This window comes from Rhinopithecus roxellana, chromosome 13 (assembly GCF_007565055.1).
Source record: "Rhinopithecus roxellana isolate Shanxi Qingling chromosome 13, ASM756505v1, whole genome shotgun sequence".
Taxonomy (NCBI): Eukaryota; Metazoa; Chordata; class Mammalia; order Primates; family Cercopithecidae; genus Rhinopithecus; species Rhinopithecus roxellana.
The window spans coordinates 551803-572748 of NC_044561.1; the positions used below are offsets into that span (position 1 = coordinate 551803).

At 41.2% G+C, this 20946-nt stretch overlaps 1 protein-coding gene and 1 long non-coding RNA gene across 5 annotated transcripts in view; one reads left to right on the forward strand and one right to left on the reverse strand.

Annotated features, from left to right (window-relative positions):
* MRTFA (myocardin related transcription factor A) overlaps window positions 1-20946 on the forward strand; it is a 227668-nt gene that overhangs the window by 100840 nt on the left and 105882 nt on the right. The gene's annotated exons all lie outside the window — the stretch shown is intronic.
* Window positions 6836-11858, reverse strand: LOC104674638. The gene is made up of 4 exons (XR_749669.2): window positions 10636-11858; window positions 10171-10245; window positions 9890-10085; window positions 6836-7330 (listed from the first exon to the last, which is right to left on the reverse strand). It is a non-coding gene; the product is annotated as an uncharacterized LOC104674638 (long non-coding RNA).

Here is a 20946-nt window from a genome sequence, read left to right on the forward strand (position 1 = left end):
AGTTATTCCAACAGCTTTGAATTAGATGCTTACTGGTTTTAAGACTATTCAGTCGAGGAGACCTATTTGAGAAAAAAACTATTCATCTTCTTTAATCAAGTGTTGTATTGTCTGTGGCACTGTTTTAAATGAAGGACAATTAAATTGCTTTGCTGTTTTATACATTGTCTTTAATCACTAGTCTACACTCTTTGTTTTTCTGAAAGCATCTTTAAATTTTTTTTCTTAGCTGTTCTTTCTCGTTTGTGGTATATCCTTTCTGTATCATCTTTTGGTTCTGTGGAAATGCCCTTAATAACACATAGGATTAGGACTGAATTTTGGAGATGGGTAAGTTTGAGCAAAGAGTCAGTCAACACAAGGCAGAATTTTTGACATTTTATCTCTAAAAACAGTTTTCCAATTGAGAGTTTTTTAAAACCTTTTAAAAATACAGTTAGTTTGTAATGGTTTCTTTTAGTGTTTTTACACTTGGAAGTCAGATATCTAAAAATAGGGAATGTTCTTTTGCTATTTTTAGATCTCTACTAAAATGTAATCTGTAGTGTTTTCTTGTTTGAGAGCATATCTTAAAAGATTCAGACAAGTGGCATTTGGGGACCTCTTCCCCATCCACTGGCTTTCACTCAAAGGGAAATAGGACTTCTTGGTTCTGGCAGATACTGTCTCTGGCAGAATTGGTCTCACTGTTCTTCTTGGGGAGCATTTTAGGTAGTATGTTGAAAGACACGGATATACATCAGTTGAAGACAGGATCAGATGCTATCTGGTTAATAAAGCTCATGATCAGGAAAGGGGCAAAGAAGACAGATACCACTACCATTTTGTTCTTTCTGGTTTTACTAATATGACCGTAATGAGTCATTTTTTATGCATGTAGGCTATGTCTTTCAGGTTCTTTCCTTTTCCTCCTACAGATCTGTTGAGCTTTGTGTTCTAAACAAGATAGTGTGCTTATCCGAATGCTTTCCATCTGTCTTTGATGAAAAAGCTCCCAGTTACACTAATTTGAATTTATTTTTCCTCTCTATTCCAGTTCTTTGCTATGTGTGGGCAAGTGCCTATTTTATCTTGAGGGTTAGATTTTAGCATTTGAACTCTCTCCCTTTTTAAAATCACCTTGTTACTTATAGATCATCTCAGTCCAGTAACTTTATAAAGGTTAAAAGATTGTTTGCTTTCTTCTTAGGTAGTCTCAGTGTTCTCAACCTTAAGAGGGAAAGGGACATACTTAATATTTTCTTGTCTTGCCTGCTAAGAGCTATTTTTCCTTCGGCATGTGTTGGGCAGGGCTAGCCACCCATCTGTTGGACCAGCTACTTCATAAAACTTTCAAAGGATGATAGTATGTGAAAAGAAATTGACAGGAGTGTTGGATGCAGGTTGAATGAAAGGTCTGCCAAAAATAGCATGTATGTGAACTTCTTTCTTTTGTTTATGTTCGTAAAAGTGGAGAGACTGGATATAGAAAGTAATAGCAAACTGATATCTCCAGTACTTGCCTCCTGAATGATCAAAAACATTAGCAATGTGTTGGTTTTGTAAAATTGCTACTGTTTTGTTCTGAAGTGCTGTAGCCGTTACCTGGATCCTAATAGTAATATGATAGCTATATAGTAAAATACTGTCTTTCTTTATGATAGGAAATGAAAAAGCATCTGTTATGAAGCCTCAGTGAACTAAAAGCCATTCTCTGAAAAGTCAAGACTTTTAGACTTTATCAGTAGATAAAACATATGAGCCATAAATTTTCTAGCAATAGAATATTTTGACTTGTATGAATATATGCTTTATAGGTGAGACTGCTGTTTAATGAGAGCTTGAAAGTAAAGCTTGTTGACAGAATTCAGGATGGAAAGTTTTACCCTAAATAAAACTTCAGGATATTGAATATGATAGCAAACTTCAAGGGTACGTTGTGTATTTATGAACAATTTTCTTTTGAATATTTGGACTTTGGGGGTTTTGGTGAGACATGTTCATGTATGTTATATACAAACTCTCAGGCCTGGCATGGTGGCTCACACCTGTAATCCCAACACTTCAGGAGGCTAAGGCAGGAGAATCGCTTGAGCCCAAGAGTTCAAGACCCCATCTCTACAAAAAATAAAAAAAAAATTAGCCAGGTGTGGTGGTGCCCACCTGTAGTCAGAGCTACTTGAGAGGCTGAGGTGGGAGGATCGATTGAGCCCAGGAGGTCGAGGCTGCAACAAGCTGTGATCATGCCATTCTACTCCAATCTGGGTGACAGAGCAAGATTCTGTCTCAAAAAAGCAAAATAAAACTTTCATCCTCCTCACTGCTGGTGGTCTCTTACTGGACCTTTGGAACCAGTCAGATGTATATGTCTTCCTAATTAGATTATTAGCTTCTCAAGGGCAATATATTAATCTATATATTGGCTTCTGATACTGGCACATGGTATACAGTAAGTATTTTTGAATGAAAGAGAGATGAAATTTGGATTGTCATACTTTACCTAATAAAACAAGTATAAACTTGTTTTTGTTTTTTTCCCACAAGTATAAACTTTTAAATCAAGATTTTATCGAAGTATTTTGAGATCTGTTCTTACATTAAGAAATGAATCTTCTACCCACCATCCTGTATTTTAGCCAATCCTTGCCCAAAGCAGATGTTGAAAAATAGCTTTCAAAGTTGAAATTCTTCTGCATCTCAGAATGTGCAGTATGCCATGTCTGCCTGTGATGTTTATTGCTGAATGTAAGTGTTCTGATCAAATCACAGTTAGAGCTTTTCTTGCTACTATGGAAACGTATCTGGATCATTTTGATTAGAAAATGAATCATCTAAGATGGACATTATGGGGCTGGGCACAGTGGCGCACGCCTGTTATCCCAGCACTTTAGGAAGCGGAGGCAGGTGGATCATTTGAGGTCAGTAGTTCAAGACAAGCCTGGCCAACATGGTGAAACCCTGTCTCTACTAAAAATACAAAAATTAGCCAGGCGTGGTGGTGCATGTCTGTAGTCCCAGCTACTTGGGGGGCTGAGGCAGGAGAATCGCTTGAACCCAGGAGGAAGAGGCTGCAGTGAGCTGAGATTGTGCCACTGCACTCCAGCCTGGGCGACAGAGTGAGACCCTGCCTCAAATAAAACGAAACAAAAAAACAAAAACAACAACAACAAAACAAGTAAGATAGACGTTATGGAATTTCTGAAGCTAAGTCTTAGGGAATTTGGGGGCAAGGTACTGACTCTGGTGTGTTTTAGAATGGAGAAATGCTAGGACTTGGCTCTTGACAGCTAATGTGTAAGGCTTTGACTAGACAGGCCCTAAGCTGTATCCAGCCACTGCAGTCCTCTTAGTTATAACAACAGCGGGACAGAATTCACAGAATTCACAGAAGTGAATTCACTTCTGTCAGTTGCGGGACAGAAAAGGATTGAGATAGTTCCTGAGGTGTGCTTTGGTCCATGACATAAACCTGATCTTAATGAGGCACAGTTAGGGAGTCACTTTGTTTTTTCTCTCTCTGTCTTGTGCATGTATGTCTGTGTGTATATGCACACCCACACATTTGCCATGCATGGAATGTCTCTGGAAGGACCACAGAAGCTGGTAACAGTGGCTGCCTCAGTAAAGGGGAATAGAGAACTGGGGAGCTGGGGTGGAAGAGACTTTTTGTTGTTGTTATTATGAGAGTACTCCATAAATGCCAAAGAATATATAAAGTATTATAAGATTTGATTAATGCACATCTAACCAGCCTAAGAAAAACAGCACAACCCCTATACTGAAGTTTTCTAAGTGTTCTCTTTGATTTATCCTTCAGAAAACGCTTTTATTTTTAACTGTGTACTTTAAAATCTTTTTGGTTTTGTACCACATACGTGTTATTTATTTGAAAATATTTGTTTTATTTTTGAAAATATTTCTTCAGCACTTTGGGAAGCTGAAGTGGGCGAATCACTTGAGGTCAGGAGTTCGAGACCAGCCTTGCCAACATGGTGAAACCCCATCTCTACTAAAAATACAAAAGTTAGCCGAGCGTGGTGGTGGGCGCTTGTAATTCCAGCTACTCGGGAAGCTGAGGCAGGGGAGTCTCTTGAACCCGGGAGGCAGAGGTTGCAGTGAGCCTAGGTCACACCACTGCATTCCAGCCTGGGCAACAGAGCGAGACTCCATCTCAAAAAATAAAAGTAAAATATTTCTTCAGTCCATTTAGTCTCTCCTTCCTTGATATCTGTATCCTTAAAATTCCTGCATTTTTTTTTTTTTAACTTCTAGTTCCCTAATCATTACAGTTTGTCTCTGCACTGTATGTTTGAGAATAGTATGGATCAAGAGGGGAGTGGCAATTAATAAAAATGAGGTTAAAAGGAAGTATCATAGGGCAGATTGTGGACAAGTAAGTTTTGCCCTTTTTGATAGTATGTTAACTCTTTTTTTTTTTTTTTTTTGTTGAGACGGAGTCTCGCTCTGTCACCCAGGCTGGAGTGCAGTGGCCAGATCTCAGCTCACTGCAAGCTCCGCCTCCCAGGTTTACGCCATTCTCCTGCCTCAGCCTCCCGAGTAGCTGGGACTACAGGCGCCCGCCACCTCGCCCGGCTAGTTTTTTTTTTTTTTTTGTATTTTTAGCAGAGACGGGGTTTCACCGTGTTAGCCAGGATGGTCTCGATCTCCTGACCTCGTGATCCGCCCGTCTCGGCCTCCCAAAGTGCTCGGATTACAGGCTTGAGCCACCATGCCTGGCCGATAGTATGTTAACTCTTTAAGGAAGTTGCCCCATTTGGGTTCACATCACTCACAAGTCTATAAAACTGATGAAAAACTCCAGGTTGTACTAGCAGTACCTACTTTTTGGATCTCATTTAATGCTCTATATCTTTTGGCAAGGGCTACAATGGATGAAGAAGAATTGTCTTGGAATACATTAACACTAACGATAGCTGATGAGCTTTTAAAAAATTGCAAAAAAAAAAAAAATCTCATAGTGTTTTAAGAAAGTTTACAAATTTGTGTTGGGCCACATTCAAAGCCATCCTAGGCTGCAGGATGTACATGCTTGCTCTAAATATTAATGTGGACTTTAAAAGAACATACTTTTTTTTTTTTTTTTTTGAGGTGGAGTTTCACTCTTGCTGTCCAGGCTGGAGTGCAGTGGTGCGATCTGGGCTCACCGCAACCTCCACCTCTCGGGTTCAAGCGATTCTCCTGCCTCAGCCTCCTGAGTAGCTGGGATTACAGGCATGCACCACCATGCCCCACTGATTTTGTGTTTTTAGTAGAGATGGGGTTTCTCCATGTTGGTCAGGCTGGTCTCAAACTCCTGACCTCAGGTGATCCTCCCGCCTCTGCCTCCCAAACTGCTGGGATTACAGGTGTGAGCCACCGCACCTGGCCACTTTTTTTTATATTCAAGGGATTTTAGAGTTTGAGAGAGACCTTAGGTAGAAAATTCTTGCCCTCCGCTTTAAGATGAGGAAATTGACCCATTTCAAAGAAACCATCAGAGGCCTCTAATATATGAGATTGTTCATAATTTTTCCCAAAGGTTTTGGTTTTCTTTGGGTTTTTCCTTTGCAGGATTCTATCACTACTCAGACTGACTCACATCTTAGGAGGTGGAGATAAAAACCAATGCCTGGGTATTCACCTTCCGCCCGCTGGGAAGTGGAGTCAGAATGCAACAGGCCTCATAGTTCTCCAGTGTACCTCCATCTTATCTTACTCTGTATTCCCTAGTCTTGGTGATCTCATACTTTAATGATGATCTCAGAAGACAGGTAGGTAGACAGACAGCTGTTGTCATCAGTATTCTGGCTTACATCTTACTGCCCCTTCTCTGACTCACTGATTTATCTGAAGTCCCCTTAGAGAGTTAGGACGCAGATCAAAGAAATTTGAATTCATCTGTCTGCATCTTTTTTTTTCCTCCTCTTTGTTTCTTTTTGGATGAGGCAAGCTGTCAAGACCAAGAACTAACAGTTTTAGCTTTATTAAAACAGTGCCAGTTAAATAAAGATGAGACTCATGAAGTCTTGTTTTTTTGGAACTTCACTTTTATGATTACCACATGCATTATTTTAAAAAAAGATTTTCCTTATAACAACAAGGAAAATAATGCTGAAAAACCACTCTGCCATCAATGACAAAAAAAAAAAAAAAAAAAAAAACACCCCACTTTCTTTGCTTTGCACTTATCAAGCTAAAGGGCAGTATCTGGCTGAGCTCATGGTATCAGAGGTCTGGTGCATTAATCTCATGGCAAAGTCACATAAATGGATGATGGTGGCAGTAGGGTGAGTACAGAGGGCTTAGAAAAGAGGAATATATGGCAACTACATAGTGCAAACAAACTCAGTAGTGAAATTTTTGTAGTCTGTCATAATTTGTAAGTATTTTAATGTGTGTGTGTGTGTGTGTGTGTGTATTTTTTTTTTTTTTTTTTTTTGAGACAAGGTGTTGCTCTGTCACCCAGGCTAGAGTGCAGTAGTGTGATCATAGTTCACTGCAGACTCAACCTTCCTGGCTCAAGCAATCCTCCCATCTCAGCCTCCCAAGTAGCTGGACCACAGGTGTGCACTGCTACACCCCAATATTTTTTTCTCCTCCTCTGCCCCAATAAGTTTTTAATTTTTTGTGGAAATGAGGTCTTGCTGTGTTGACCAAGCTGGTTTTCAACTCCTGAGCTCAATCAGTCCTCCGACCTCTGCCTCCCAAAGTTTTGGGATTACAGGTGTGAGCCACTGCTCGTAAGCCCCTCAGCCTTATGTATATTGTTTGATCTTCACAACAACTTTTTGCAGTGTCTGTATCTTCACAATGTACAGAGGAAACTGAGGCTCAAAAGCTTAAGGGCACACAGTAAGAGATGGAACAGGTGTTTAATTTAGCTTTTTGAGTTTAAATACTATTTATTACATGATCCATTTAAAATTAATCGGGTCATATCCCTCCGTACTCACAACCTGCCAGTAATTCTCATTCACTGGAAAAGCCACAGTCCTTATACTGTTCTACAAAGTCCCATATGAACTGCTTTATAACTCTTGATTTTATCTCCTTCTCTTCTCTCCGTTGTTTATTTTACCCCAGCCATATTGGCTTTGTTTGCTGTCCCTGAGCGCCTTAGCTCCCGTACCAGGGCTTTTGTACTTGTTATTCCGTCTATGTAGAGCACTTTTCCCTGAGTAGCCTCATGGCTTGCTCCTGCATCACCTTGAGATTTTTGATCAAATGTTCCTGTTGGGCCCGTTATGGTGGCTCATACCTATAATCCCAGCGCTTTGGCAGGCCAAGTAGGGAGAATCACTTGAAGCCAGGAGTTCAAGGCTAGTCTGGGCATCATGGTGAGATGCTGTCTCTATGAAGCAACAGCAACAACAACAACAAATTAGCCAGGCATGGTGGCACGTGCCTGTAGTACTAGCTACACAGGAGGCTGAGTGGGGAGGATCAGTTGAGCCCAAGAATTTGAGGCGGCAGTGAGCTATGACTGTGCCACTGCACTCCAGCCTGGATGACAGAGCAAGACCATGTCTCTTAAAAAAAAAGAAAAAAGTGAAAAGAAAAGTTACTTTTTCAGTTAGGCACTCCCTGACCATCCTATTTTATAAAATCTTGCTTTTATTTTCCTTCATACCACTTATTTGACTTATAGTTCATTTGTTTATTGGTTGTGGCTATCTCTTTGTAGAATGTAAGTGCCACAAGGAGGATTTGTTTTCCTTTTTGATTTTTCTCCATTGAATACTTTCTACATTGTAAATGTATAAGAATACTTTCTACATTGTGAGCACTTAATAATTGTTGAATAGGTGATATACCAAAATTAGGAATTTTTTTAGGTTAAGTGTGTTCCTGAGACCATGCCTTGTTAACTGTTTGTATAGTGTGCCCTAACTGAAGAGGCACTATAGTATAGCGCATTGGTTTTCAAAGTGTGGTCTGAGGACCCCCAGGTGTCCTTGAAACATTTTCAGTGGATATGAATCAAAATTTTATATATTTATACTAAAATGTAATTTCTTCTTCTTAGCTGTTGTTCTTTGATAAGTGTACATTGTAGTTTTGGTTTTTTATATTTTTATAATTTTTTAAGACAGGGTCTTGCTCTGTCGCCTCCTGCTGGAGTGCAGTGGTGGGATCTCAGCTCACTGTAACTAACCTCTGTCTCCTGGGCTCAAGCAGACCTCCCCGCCAGTTTCCTGTCCAGCCCAGGAGTTCAAGACCAGCCTTGGCAACACAGCAAGACTCCATCTTTACAAAATTGTTTAAAAATTATTTTGAAAATGTGTAATAATGTTTACCACTGATCTGTATAATTCTAGCAAAGTGGCTTCGAGGCTGTACACCAGAATATGAATAACTGTCTCTGAGTAGTGAGATTTCATGGGGGACATTATATTTTTTCCACCTTTTGGATTTTCCCGTATCTTTCTGATTTTCGATGAGGAGCATACATTTCTTTTGTATTCCAATAAAGCTTATGTTGGCCGGGCACAGTGACTCACCCCTGTAATCCCAGCACTTTGGGAAGCTGGGGCGGGCGGATCACTTGAGGTCAGGAGTTCAAGACCAGCCTCGCCAATATGGCGAAACGCCATCTCTTACTAAAAATACAAAAAAATTAGCTGGGCGTGGTGGCCCATGCTTATAATCCCAGCTACTTGGGAGGCCTAGGCAGGAGAATTGCTTGAATCTGGGAGATGGAGGTTGCAGTGAGCCGAGATTGCAACATTGCACTCCAGCTTGGGTGACAAGAACAAAACTCTGTCTCAAAACACACACACACACACACACACACACACACACACACACACACACACACAAAACAAAGCTCATATTAAGTTGTGTGTATGTACGTACACAGGTAGGTACAGTTAAAAGAGGGAGAAAATGGGTGGAAGCATAATGATTAGAAGATAGAGCTGTTAGTTTGGGACCTCTGCAGTCAAAGTGCTGTACTGACCAAGCAATGCATGATAAGGAGGCACTCCATCCCATTAAACTGTTCCCTCTGACCAGTTGAGTTTGTATAAATCTCTTTTACATTTTTGTCTTTGTTTCTATTTTGTAAGATTTATTGAAATTTATCTTTGCAGTGTTTGTGTTAGGCCATGTTCTTGGCAGAGCTATAACTCCTTCCTGTGTACGCTCATTTACTCTCAATTTGCTGAACCTCTCAAGTTTTCTATCAAAAAACAACACACTAAATTTTTTGTTTGTTTTTGTTGGGTAAGGGTAATCTGATTTCTTGTAGGCATAAAATGGTGGTGTTAGTATAAAATGTTTTAATTATTTCTTTGTGTAGCTGTTTTTTGTTTTTTTTTTTTTTTTTTTTTTGAGCCAGGGTCTCACTCTGCTGCCCAGGCTGGAGTACAGTGACATAATCACAGCTCATTGCAGCCTTGACCTCCCCTGGCTCAGGTGGTCCTCCCACCACAGATTCCTGAGTAGCTGGGACTACAAGTGCAGATCACTAGGCCAAGCTAAATTTTTTTTTTTTTGAGAGACAGGGTTTCACTATGTTACCCAGCCTGTTTTAATTATTTGAAAGTGCATTTCTGTAATATATTTTGTTCATTGACTGTAGGGTGTGAAAATTGTCCTTAACAATTCATGTATGCTGTATCTTTCTGATTTTCTGTTTTTCTGTTATTCCTTGCAAATAGGATCTTGAGGAATTAAAATATTAATTAAACTTGATTTTCTGAACTGTTATCTTAGTATATTCTCTTGGGAATCAATAAGATTCTATTCCCTCAAATCAGTGCCATAAGACTAATTTATTTGGTTATGTAAAGCACTAAAAACTTTGGTATCAGCATTAATTAGGTTACTCAAACAGATACTATGTCCGTATTCTTCTAACACCTTGCTACTCAAAGTGTGTTCCAAGGTCCAGCAGCCTTTGTATCACCTGGAAGCCTATTAGGAATGCAGAATCTCAGACTCCACCTCAGACCTGCGGAATCACAGTCTGTGTTTTAAAAAGATTATTTGTGGGATGCAGTGGCTCACAGCTGTAATCCCAACACTTTGGGAGGCCACAGTGGGCAGATTGCTTGATGTCAGAAGTTCGAGACCAGCCTAGGTAACATGGTGAAACCTCATCTCTACAAAAAAATGCAAAAATTAGCCGGGCATGGTGACACACACCTGTAGTCCCAGCTACCTGGGGGGCTAAAGTGGGAGGGTCACTTGAGCTTGGGAGGTCAAGGCTGCAGTGAACCGTGTTTGTACCACTGTATTCCAACTGGGCCACAAAGTGAGACCCTATCTCAAAAAATAGATTGTCACATGCATATTAAAGTTGAGAAGTTCAGTTCCAAAAGATATTTTATTTTTATTTCCCGAGATGCTATGAGATGTGTTGAATTTGTATGTGGGATTTATATGATATCTAATTAGTATGGAAGAATAGGGTAAAACAGGAGACAAAAAAGCAAAGCTGCGCCTAGTATAGTGCTCTGTGTTGGATAAATGTTCACAATTTGATAACTTTTTTGTTTTTGCCATTTTTCTTGATTTTTCAAAGAAAGAATAAATAGGCTCATTTTTGGCATTCTAGAATGTTTCAGTGGGAAGGATCTTAGACATGACCTGATAACAAACCTTGGTTTTACAGGTAAACAAACCGGGGGCTAAGAATGTTAAGTGACTTACCCAAGATCATATAGCGTGGACTGCCTGTGACCTGATTTTCAAACTACTGATCTTCGTGCTACCCCTCTGTGTTGCTGAAGGCCATCTATTGTTAGTTGGTTCTATTGGTGTTGGTTGAAATCATCCTGAACACACCTGTGACTGGGCACAGTGGCTCATGTCTGTAATCCCAGCACTTTGGGAGGTTGAGGAGGGCAGATCACTTGAGGTCAGGCGTTGGAGTCCAGCCTGGCCAACATGGTGAAACCCCGTCTCTACTAAAAAAACAAAAATAGCCAGGCATGGTGGTTTGCACCTGTGATTCTAGCTACTGGGGAGGCTGAAATAGGAGAATCGCTTGAACCCTGGGGGCGGAGGTTGCAGGGAATTGAGACCATACCACTGCACTCCAGCTTGGGTGACAGAGTGAGACCCTGCCTCAAAACAAAGCAGAACAACCATCCTGCACAATTATGAGTGAGAGTAAATCCAACACATCTCACAGCATCTTGGGAAAATGATAAGACTCACTCTTCTTCTTTCCCTTCAGTGTGAACTCATGTAATAACTTCAGAGAAAGACATTTCTCTGCTGTCTGAAAGTTGAACTCCTACAAACTGGTGGAGCTTGCTGCTCAGTCCTGTGCTCTCTGAGCTGAGGGAAAGGTGTGGGGATTTTCTGTTCTACTGAAATGGCAGGATTGTGTCATGGCAGTGGTTTTGAGTGTTTAGAGGTAGTGTTATTTTGATTAGTTTTCTAACTCTGGTTTAAATAAAAACTTACAAACTAGGAAAGAACTGGCTATCTGTATGTTAAGAAAATTAAAAGAGGGCTGGGTACAGTGGCTCACACCTGTAATTCCAACACTTTGGGAGGCTGAGGTGGGTGGATCACGAAATCAGGAGATCGAGACCATTCTGGCCAACATGGTGAAACCCCATCTCTACTGAAAAATACAAAAATTAGCTGGGTATGGTGGCGTGCGCCTGTAATCCCAGCTACATGAGAGGCTGAGGCAGGAGAATCACTTGAGCCTGGGAGGTGGAGGTTGCAGTGAGCTGAGATTGCACCAGTGCACTCCAGCCTGGGTGACAGAGCAAGACTCCATCTTAAAAAAAAAAAAAAAAAAAAATAGAAGAGGAGAGAGAGAACATTGACTCTTACCTTGTACCATACACAGAAATTCATTTGAGGTTGGGTGTGGTGGCTTATGCCTGTAATCCCAGACCTTTGTGAGATCAAGGTGGGCGGATCACTTGCGGTCAGGAGTTGGAGACCAGCCTGGCCAACATGGTAAAACCCTGTCTATACTAAAAATACAAAAATTGGCCAGATGTGGTGGCGGGCACACATAGTCCCAGCTACTTGGGAGGCTGAGGCAGGAGAATTGCTTGAACTCGGGAAGCAGAGGTTGCAGTGAGCCAAGATCACTCTCCTGTACTCTAGCCTGGATGACAGAGTGAGACTCCATCTCATAATTAATTAATTAATTAATTCAGACTGTGGGATGCTACTTAGCAACTTTTAAAAAGGGGCACACTTTTTAGAAATAAAACACCCTGAATGACTCTTGAGAATTATTCTGAGTGAAAAAAGCCAATCCTAAAATGTTACATTTTGTATGATTCTATTTATGTGACATTCTTGAAATGACAAAATTACAGATATGAAGCACAGATTGGTTCTTCATATTGTCAGGGCCTGTGGATGGTGTGGGGCTGAAAGTAGATGTGGCTATAAAAGGTCAACATGAGAGATCCTTAGGGTGATGGAAATGTGTATGTTGACTGTATCAGTGCCAGTATTCTGGTTGTAATATTGTACTGTAGTTTTGCAAGATGTTACCATTGGAGGAAACTGAGTAAAGGATACATGAGCTCTTTGTATTAGTTCTTATAACTACATGTGAATCTATAATTATCTCAGAATGAAGTTTAAAAACTGCGGACAGTTTAGCAGCTTTTCAAAAAGTTAAACATAGATCCTGTGACCTAGCAATTCCACTTTTAGATATATATCCTAGAAAATTGAAAACATTTGTCCATGTAAACATACATACACAAATGTTCATAGCAGCATATTCAAAATAGCTAAAAAGTGGAAACAACCCACATGTCTTTCAGTTGATGAATAAACAAAATATGGTATATCCATACAATGGGATATTATTCATTCATAAAAAGAATACTGTTGATGTATGTTATAAAATGAATGAACCTTGGTTGTGTGTGGTGGCTCATGCCTATAATCCCAGTACTTTGGGAGGCCAAGGCAGGTGGATCGCTTGAGCCCATGAGTTTGAGACCAGCCAGGGCAACATGGTGAAACCGTATATCTACTAAAAATACCAAAAAATTAGCCAGGCATGGTGGTGTGTGCCTATAGTCTCAGCTACTCTGGAGGCTGGGGCACAACAGTCCCTTGAACCTGGGAGATGGAGGTTGCAGTGAATGGGTATCAAGCCATTGCATTCTAGCCTGAGTGACAGAACGAAACTCAGTCTTAAAAACAACTACAAAAAAAAAATGAACCTTAAAAACATTTTCCAAATGAAAGAAGATAGACACAAAAGGCCACATATTGTATGATTCGGTTTAAATGAAATGTCCAGAACAGGAAACGAAGAGTGACTGCTGATGGATACAGGGTTTATTTTTGGGGCAATGAAAATGTTCTGGAATTAGATAGTGGCGATAAACTATGGAATTATGCACTTTGAATGGTTGAATTTTATAGTATGTGAATTATATCTCAATTTTTCAAATTGTATGAGGAAAAAAATTCAGGTTTCTCTAGTGACAGCAGATCAGTGATTGCCTGGGGCTTGAAGTGGAAGGAGAAATTGAGTACAAAGGGACACAAGAAAACCCTAGGGATGAAAATACATCTCTTGATGGTCATGGTTATACAGGTATATGCCATTGTCAGAATGCATTGAATTGTACACTAGGTGAAGTTTATTGTGTCTGAATTGAAGTTCAATAAAGTTAGTTTTTAAAACTTATAATAAAATTATCTTTAGTTGTTGTAGAGGTAGTGTTATTTTAATTAGTTTTCTTTTTTTTTTTTTTTTTTTTTTTTTTTTTTTTTTTTTTTGAGACGGAGTCTCGCTCTGTCGCCCGGGCTGGAGTGCAGTGGCCGGATCTCAGCTCACTGCAAGCTCCGCCTCCCGGGTTTACGCCATTCTCCTGCCTCAGCCTCCCGAGTAGCTGGGACTACAGGCGCCCGCCACCTCACCCGGCTAGTTTTTTGTATTTTTTAGTAGAGACGGGGTTTCACCATGTTAGCCAGGATGGTCTCGATCTTCTGACCTCGTGATCCGCCCGTCTCGGCCTCCCAAAGCGCTGGGATTACAGGCTTGAGCCACCGCGCCCGGCCTTTAATTAGTTTTCTAACTCTGGTTTAAATAAAAACTTACAAACTAGGAAAGAACTGGCTATCTGTATGTTAAGAAAATTAAAAGAGGGCTGGGTACAGTGGCTCACACCTGTAATTCCAACACTTTGGGAGGCTGAGGTGGGTGGATCACGAAATCAGGAGATCGAGACCATTCTGGCCAACATGGTGAAACCCCATCTCTACTGAAAAATACAAAAATTAGCTGGGTATGGTGGCGTGCGCCTGTAATCCCAGCTACATGAGAGGCTGAGGCAGGAGAATCACTTGAACCTGGGAGGTGGAGGTTGCAGTGAGCCGAGATTGCACCAGTGCAATTAAAATGACCTTTGGGTTAAAATTCTCTTATCTCTTATTAATTATAAAGCCAACAACTATTGCAAAAATTACCTCATGGAGTCTGACTTCCATTGCTAGTTTCTATTCCCACGTTTCTATCCAGTTTCCAAAGTGAAACTAGATTGATCACTTTTACCCAGACTCTGCTCTTAGGCCTTTGTACTAGCCTGACTCCGTTACTGTACTTGTCAGAACCCATGAGTGGGTGTGATTGTTCTCACTTTTTTTTTAAGTTTATGGAACATTCTATTGCTTTTTTGCTTTATGTACAACAGAAAAATGTCTCAATTTGGGTATAACAAATCAGGGTGATTGCCTTTCACCTCCACTTTGGAGTGCTTTGAGCCAGTTTGGACACGAGGAGGCTGGAGTTAAAATGACTCCTGAAGGAAATAAGCAAGCATGAGAAGAGGGGGCAGCACTGGTAGGTAATGCTAAAACAAAACCAAGTGTGTGAGCTTCTTTTCTACCTACATCGCCTTCGTCTCTCAACCCTGATCTTTTGCCAAGAAGTGAACTGATTAAATGAAATATACAAAACCTTCCAAGGTTTGAGAAGGGTTCTAGAGGGTGGTCTCTAAATGAGAAGGACCATCTCTATAGGTGACCCTGAGTTTTATCCCCAAATTTCCTTCTACCCCGATGTACCCATCCTCACTCATTTTTCGGGTCCCACCAAGCCTAAACTCAGGGGTAGTTTTCCATTTAAAATTCTGCCTCACAGGTGGACACATCTTTTTTATTGTTTCCCTTAAGCACAGATTAGACTCACTTTATTAAAAGAGACCATGCAGGAGCATCCCTTGAGACCGGGAGGCAGAGGTTGCAGTGAGCCAAGATCCTGCCACTGCACTCTGGTTTGGGCAACAGAATGAGACCCTGCTTCAAAAAAAAAAAAAAAAAAAAAACCCAAAACAAAACCACCACCACCGACAACAAAAGCCTCCAAAACAAAAATCACAAAAACATAAAAGAGACATGTTTCTAGAATATGGAATTCTAGAATTCTAGGAATTCTAAGTGGATTTTGTAAGAATTCCAGCAAAAATAAATATATTTAAAATAATAATAGCTAACACTTAGAGTTTACAGTGCATGAAGAGGAAAGACAGACACTTTTTTTTTTCCTGTACTCTACTGCTCCTTTCAACACTCCACGTCTGATGATATCACATGTGTGGTCCCCACCCCCCCAACAACCAATTCTCCAACCATCTGGACACCAACTGGGTATTCTGCAATTTAAGTCAATTTTGACACTAATTCCCTGGAGTTAGTGCAGACCCCACAGGTTAAGGGCTCAGGCCCACGATTGCCCCCAACTTCAGATGCCGGTCGATGGTGGTGGGTCTTCAGATTATCCATAACTTCTGTCTGACTCGGCTACAAATCAGAGGTTTCCACAGCCCCCTTCTCAGGTTGGATCATTTGCTAGAACGACTCACAGAACTTATGAAGCCCCTTTACTTAAATTTGTCAATTTATTATAAAAGATATAACTCAGAAACAGCCAAATGGGAGAGAAGCATAGGGTGAGCTATGAGGGGGTTGTGTGGAGCTCCCATGCCATCTCTGGGCATACCCGCCTCTCCCAGCACTGCCTGGGTTTATCAGTCCGGAAGCTCTCCGAAACTTGTCCTTTTTGGTTTCTGTGGAGTCTTCATGATGTAGGCATGAATAATGACATCATTGGCCATTGGTGAGTAGGTCAATCTCCAGCCCCTCTTGCCTCCCCAGAAGTCAGAGTATTGTGGGGCTGCAAGTTCTAATCTTCTAATCATATGATTGTTTTCCCTGGCAACCAGCCCTCATCCATAAGAGTTTTCCAAAGTCAGCTCATTAACATAAACTCAGGTATGGTTGAAACGGACCTGTTATGAATAACAAAAGACGACTCCTTTAACCTTTGTTATTCTTAGGAAATTTCAAGGTCCAATTTCAGGACCTCAGTGCCAGGAACGAAGATGAAGACCAAATATGTATTTATTATAAATCACAACATTGCAATGTGGCAGACAGTGTACCAAGCTCCTTACGTATATTAACTCTTACTCTTTGCAACAACTATGTGAGATGGATGCTCTTATCCCATTTTACAGATAAGGAAATTGAGGGACAAAGTGCATTTGAAACCTATCCAGTGCTACACACTTGGTAAGTGGTACAGCTAAGATTGTGTCCCGCTGGCCTGGGTTAAGAATCTATGCTTTTTACCTCTATACTATATTGCCTTTCACATGAACTTCAAGCCCTTTTTCAGATCTTGTGTGTTAGCTCTTGATAGGCTGTTCTAACTTGTCTAGGTTCCTTTGCTCCATTCTCCCAGTACTTAGCCTGCCTGACTTTTTAGTCTCCCTTCCCTCCGTGTTTGATCTTTCCCTGCCAGAACACTACAACATACATGTAACAAAAAAAACCCTCCAACTTTTTCTTCTCTTAGAATATGTATTTTAAGGGGCGGGCACAGTGGCTCACACCTGTAATCCCAGCACTTTGGGATGCTGAGGCAGGAGGATTGCTTGAGTCCAGGAGCTGTAGACCAGTCTGGGCAACGTAGTGAGACCCCCATCTCTACAAATAATGAAAAATTAGCCAAGCGTGGTAGTGCACACCTATCGTCCCAGCTGCTCGGGAGCTGGGACAGGAGAATTGCTTGAGCCCAGGAAGTTGAGGCTGCAGTGAGCTGTGATTGTGCCACTGTACTCCAGCCTGGGTGACAGAGTGAGAGCCTGTCTCAAAAAGAAAAAAAAAAAAAGAAGAAAGAAATTATGTTGTCCTAGACATTCTTTCTGCATAGCAATGGCCTTTTTTAAAAAATAAATTCGACATTTAAAAAAAGCTCTTAGAAGACGAGCCCTAACCTTTGCATAGAAGCTTCCTTGTTTTTAACTGTGACTCTTGTACCTGTTCACAAGGATTAGGAGGGATGCTATTTTAAATTACAGTGTAGTAATATTTCTGACTCTATACCTGTGGCCAAAACCAGTGTCATATGCTTGAAACTAAGCAAAACTTCTAGTGTGTCTTGCCATAAACGTACATTAGACATTTTTTCCGTTGTAGCTAATAGTTTCTGTGGGTTGGAATTAAAATTAAACCTGTGTATCTTTAGAGTAGGAACATTTGCTGTGTGAAGGTCCTTGTTGGCTCTGGTAAGAAAAAAGTTCCCTTGCTTATTCTCTTCTGAGAAGGCTTTCAGAAACTTTTCTTTTCTTTTTTTTTCCCTTGAGACAGACTCTCGCTCTATGTCCCAGGCTGGAGTGTGATGGTGCAATCTTGGCTCACTGCAAACTCCACCTCCCAGGTTGAAGTGATTCTCCTGCCTCAGCCTCCCAAGTAGCTGGGACTACAGGCACCTGCCACCACAGCCGACTAATTTTTGTATTTTTAGTAGAGGCGGGGTTTCACCATGTTGCCCAGGCTGGCCTCAAACTCCTGACCTCAAATGATCCACCCACCTTGACCTCCCAAAGTGTTGAGATTACAGGCATAAGCCACTGTACCTAGCCCAGAGGCTTCTTAACAGCTGAGTTTTATATCAGTTCAGTCAGTCCTTGAGATGTTTGCAAATAATCTTCCATTGCTTTATCCTGAAGATCCTCTTGCATGTAGGCTTTTGGTCAACTGATTCAATGTTACTAAATATATGTTTAATCTCAACTAAGGTAGGTAGTCTGGATGTTTTTAGAAAAGTTTGAATTTGAGGAAATAGTATATATATGTATATATGTACAGAATCTGTCACGTGCTAGATGTTGCATGAAAGTTGTTTGAGAATCTGCTGAAAATGTGGTCGCTATCTGCACAAGGATTATATTCTGGTTTAGGTAGTTCAGAATAAGGGGTGAAATAATATATAGTCCTGCAGTCAATACTTGTCCTTATGTACTGGTAGGCGAGTTTCCTGATATGCATGGCTCCATTTTCTCTGTTCCTGCCTACCTCTTCAACTTTACCTGCTGCTGTTTTCTCTTTGCTTTCTAGGTTCCATCTGCCTCTCTTTGTTTTGTAGGTTCCTCGGCCTCCTGGGTTCAGATGATTCTCGTGTCCCAGCCACCCAGGTAGCTGGGATTACAGGCACATGCTATCACGCCCAGCTAATTTTTGTATTTTTAGTAGAGATGGGGTTTTGCTGTACTGGCAGGCTGGTCTTCAACTCCTGGCCTCAAGTGATCCACCCTACTCGGCCTCCCAAAATGCTGAGATTACACATGTGAGCCACCACACTGGCCTAGTATGTGATTATTTTATGAGATTTTTGGGGGTTTTTAAGTGTATTTTTTCTCACTAGGCTGTAAATGCTACAAAGGCAGGAATCTTATTTTTATTGTGTTAGCATTTTATATCCAGGATCTTATTAGGGTGCTTGATACATAATAAATGCTGAGTAAATTATGTTAACAAATGAAAGAAATGAGTATGAAATATTGGAGAAGGCTGGGTGCAGTGGCTCAGGCCTGTAATCCCAGCACTTTGGGTGGGCGAGGCAGGTGGGTCACAAGGCCATGAGTTGTAGACCAGCGTGGCCAATACGGTGAAACCTCGTCTCTACTAAAAATACAAAAAGTAGCTGGGCGTGGTGATACGCACCTGTAATCCCAGCAACTCGGGAAATTGAGGCAGGAGAATCGCTCGAACCCAGAAGGCGGAGATTGCAGTGAGCCGAGATCGCACCACTGCACTCCAGCCTGGGTGACAGAGTGAGACTCTATCTCAAAAAAAAAAAAAAAAAAAAAAAAAATTGGAGAAATTGAGAAGAAAACCATTTCTTTCTGTGTCCAGGTCCTTCAACCTAACTATTTCTCCAAAGAAATATTTTCCTGAAGAGTATGTACAAACCATTCCTTTATAAGAGATAGGGAGGGCTGGAGGTGCGGTGGCTCACGTCTGTAATCCCAGCACTTTGGGAAGCTGAGGCGGGTGGATCACTTGAGGTCAGGAATTTGAGACCAGCCTGGCCAACATGGTGAAACCCTGTCTCCACTAAAAAAAATACAAAAATTTCCTGGGCTTGGTGGCTTGCACCTATAATCCCAGCCACTCAGGAGGCTGAGGCAGAGAATCCCTTGAACCTGGAAGGTGGAGCTTGCAGTGCACCAGGTTCACACCATCGCACTCCAGCCTGGGAGACAGAGTGAGACTTGACTCAAATAAATAAATGTAGGAGGGACATTTTTGGTTTTGGCCATCTCTAACTGCCCCCTCCCCACCATTCATTTTGAGAAATGTGATTCTCAATTCTTAGGAGATTGTAAAGCTACATAAACCACAGTTTTCATATCCATATTCCTGAATGAATACACCTCTGCCCAGAGTTGAATCAGAAGTTGTCTCTTTTTAACTTTGTTTATTTACTTATTTATTTATTTATTGAGATGGAATCTTGCTCTGTCATCCAGGCTGGAGTGCAGTGGCGTGATCTTGGCTCACTGCCAACCTGGGTTCAAGCAACTCTCTTGCCTCAGCCTCCTGAGTACCTGGGACTACAGGCACGTGCCACCATGTCTGGCTAATTTTTTTGTATTTTTGGTAGAGACGGGGTTTTGCCATGTTAGCCAGTCTGTGTTCTCTATCTCCTCACCTCACTCAGGTGATCTGCCTGCCTCAGCCTCCCAAAGTGCTGGGATTACAGGCTCGAGCCACCATGCCCGGCCTCTTTTTAACTTAAAAAAAAAAAAAAAAATTTATTACTTTAGAGACAGGATCTTGCTATGTTGCCTGGGTTGGTCTCAAACTCCTGGCTCAAGTGATTCTTCTGCCTCAGCCTCCCCAAAATGCTAGGATTACAAATGTGAGCCATCACGCCCAGCCCAAAAATTGTCTCTTACTAAGGAGCTAGCACATATTTAAAAGCACTACATGTTTTGGCTTATGGATTAGGGATTTTATTTTTTTATTAATGTACTTAGTTTTGTTCAGGCTTTGGAGATCATTGTGGCATATTTAAGTCAAAGGACTCACCATTTTTTTTTTTTTTTTTTTTAATGGCAAGCATTTTGTTTTTTCCTTTCCTTTTCTTTTTTTTTTTTTGAGGCGGAGTCTTTGCTCTTGTTGCCCAGGCTGCAGTGCAATGGTGCGATCTTGGCTCACTGCAACCTCTACCTCCTGGGTTCAAGTGATTCTCCTGCTTTAGCCTCCCGAATAGCTGGGATTACAGGCACACACCACCATGCCCAGCTAATTTTTGTCTTTTTAGTAGAGACGGGGTTTCACCATGTTGGCCAGGCTGGTCTCGAACTCCTAGTCTCAGGTGATCTACCCGCCTCAGCCTCCTAAAGTGCTGGGATTACAGGTGTGAGCCACCACGCCTGGCCTGCAGGAAGTTTAACAGCCCAAACTCAAACTAAGAGTGTTAGTGTTTTAGTATTTCTGCTTCTTGTCCATTAATTCTTACCTCTTGCATCTCAGAATACTTCTAAGGTTTCTGAGATTGACAGTTTTTGTGAGAGATTTGGTACTCCTGAAAACTTTTGGCTTAGAATACTCAGTTTCAAAAATTTTCGTAAGCTCATCAGATGGCTTTAAACTTGGTGTAGTGGTAGTGGGATGAAAGTGCCATAAACAGACTTTACTCGTTGGAAAACTTTCCTTTCTTCT